The sequence below is a fragment of the Microtus ochrogaster genome, linkage group LG2 (assembly GCF_000317375.1).
Source record: "Microtus ochrogaster isolate Prairie Vole_2 linkage group LG2, MicOch1.0, whole genome shotgun sequence".
Taxonomy (NCBI): domain Eukaryota; kingdom Metazoa; phylum Chordata; class Mammalia; order Rodentia; family Cricetidae; genus Microtus; species Microtus ochrogaster.
In genome coordinates this window covers 51,854,100-51,856,780 of record NC_022028.1, presented here as the reverse complement: position 1 = coordinate 51,856,780, position 2,681 = coordinate 51,854,100, and positions in this window count along the sequence as shown.

Genomic DNA, 2,681 nt, shown 5'->3' with positions numbered 1-2,681 from the left:
GAGCCGGCTAGTGCGCCGGGCAGCGCCCGCCGTCGTCCCGCCCCCACCGGCCGCAGGACCCGCCTCCCATAGGCCCGCAGGGCTGTCAATCCGCCCCCAAAAGGCGCGCGGGCTGTGGCTCCGCCTGTCCCCATTGGTGGCCGCGCACAGTCTATGCAAATGAGGCTCCGCCCCCTTCGGGTGCCTCCCCGCCTCTCCGCCGCAGCCCACGTGTCTGGCCCTTGCCCTTTGTGGGGGCCGGAGAGGAGGGATGGAGGAAGCTGACTGACACCTCTTGGCGTCGTCCTTGGCCTCCAGACGCACTCCTGCTAAGCCTGCCCTGCCTGTCTGTCCACCCAGCCCGCCCTTCGCGAGGCCGGAGGGATCAGGCCATGCTGACCCCAGGAAACAACCTCATGGACTCCAGGATGCTCCTTAGAGACTGGGAAGCCCCCAGGTTAGCACCTAGCTCCACGCTCTCCCTCTGGGCCTCTGCCCTGTCCAACAGAGTCGCCCAGGTGAAGGGGACGGGAAGGAGCCCGAAGGGTGGGCTCCCCTGCCCCAACCACGTGGCCAACCCTGGGTGACAACCTTGGACATACAGGAGCTGGACCTGGGGACTTGAGCGCGAACTGTTCCTTTTTTCAATTTTTTTTAAATGAATGTTGTAGTGTCTCATCTGAATGTATGGCTGTGCACTGTGTGCGTGCAGTGCCCAGCAGGGGCCAGAAGAGGGCGTCTGGTCTCCTGGGACTGGAGTTGTGAGCTGCCATGTGGGTGCTACGGGTGGTACCCAGATCCTCTGGGAGCAGCCACTGAGTGTCTCTCTCTCTCTCTCTCTCTCTCTCTCTCTCTCTCTCTCTCTCTCTCTCTCTGGCTCACTCGGAAGAGAAATCAAAAGTCTCAATTGCCTATGGAAATGTCTTGCAGGCAAGTGAAAATCCGTGGTTTCTGGCTCCGTGTCTGCTTTTATTTTAGTTATTTTTATTTCTTCTGCGTAGTCATACTTAGAATTTTGGAAGACATTCTTTATGTCACCATGCTGGGTGATAGAATGATCATTCCTTTCCTGTCTTCAGAAAAGACAAAACTGACCTAAGACCCTCCTCTTGGGCAGGGGTCCTGTCTTAGTCACTTGAGTTTTCCCAATAATTGGAAGCTTCCCCCGTTCCAGCCTCCAGGGAGGGCCACGGGCTGTTTACATGAATTCATCGCCGTGATGTGGATAGCACCGCTCACTAATGCCAGCTGCTTCTGTGTCTGCTCTGCCCACAGAGAACAAGAAGTGTGCCCTGTGTGGAGGAGGGCTCATGGAGGTGAGAAAGCACCGTGCCAGCCTGCAAAGGCTCCGAGCTAGCAGACAGGGACATCCACACTTGAGTAATGTTCCAGGGCTCGTGGTGCGTGTCTACATAGAAGAGTGGGGCGCTCTCTCCAGGGAAGAGTCCGTGACCCTGTGAGACGCAGGGGAGGGGCTTCATTGAAGAGGTCTCATAGAACCCACTCTTCCGAGATGGCTAAGGAACGGACTCGGCCCGAAGGTGGGACGGGACTGCCCGGAGTTAACAAAACATGCAGCCCTGGAGCTGCTGAGGAGCTGAGTGAACAGCGAGGGGCAGTGTGAGCCAGTCTGCAGGGTTGTGTCGGCTTGTCACGTGTTCTGAGAGGAGCCTCTTCCAGGAGGAAGAAAAGCCCGCGAGGCTGCCAGGCTGTGTTGTAACACACCACAGCAAACAACAGGGGCTGTAGATACAGCTGCAGGCTTTTTTTTTTTTTTCTAGGCCAGAGTCTGTGGGGAACAGTCAGTTCTTCTGCTCAGATGGCAGCCTGGCTGGCCCCACCCACTCCCCCAGAAAAACCACTCTGGTCACCAAACTCACCCTCCTCGGCATTTTCCCTAAGCATGGATGCCCTGGATGTGGCAGGAGAAGCCCTTTCCCATCGCATGGAGCCTTCTTTGCAAGTCTTGTCACCGAGGCTGGCTTCATGGGTGTGTCATATTTTTTAGTGACACGCACTAAGAAAGTCCCGGTGCTCCGTTTAAAGTACTGCTGTGGTCATCTTGACATATTTTTCAACAAGGGGCCCTGTGTGTTCTTTTTGCACCGATTTCTGCAAATTGCACATCCGGTGCTATAGCCCTTTGTGCCTGTGATAGAATTCAAACCACATCTCCGTCTTAAAGCACTCGGTGTCCACAGGTTTGTTCCCACAGCGTGGGTAACTCGATGCTCGCTCTTGTCATGTGGCATCCATTTCTTTTCTCTTACTCATTGAGAGAGCTGCAGCGGAGGGCCAATGAGAGGGCTCAGCGGGTAAAGGGCCTTGTGGCTAAGCCTGGAGACCTGAATTTGATCCCTGGGTTTCACATAATGGAAGAAGAAAAAGAACTCTTGCAGGTTGGCCTCTGACCTCTACAAACTCACCCGTGTGGCACACACATCACCTCCCCCACTTCACACACACACAAAGAAATAAATGTAATGGGGGGGGGGGTACGCTGCTGATTGGAACCTTCTCCAGGTGGCCTGGATAGGAAGTGGGCAGAGGCCGTGTTCACACTAGGCTTGTCCAAAGCCCTTGTGCTCCCCACTAGAGAGCCCCAGCCCAGTGTGAGAACCTTTTCCTGAGGCGGCTGTGCACACGGAGGAGAGCCTGCTTGGGAAGTCAGAAGACACAGTGAAGTGGGCCTCCGCCATTGC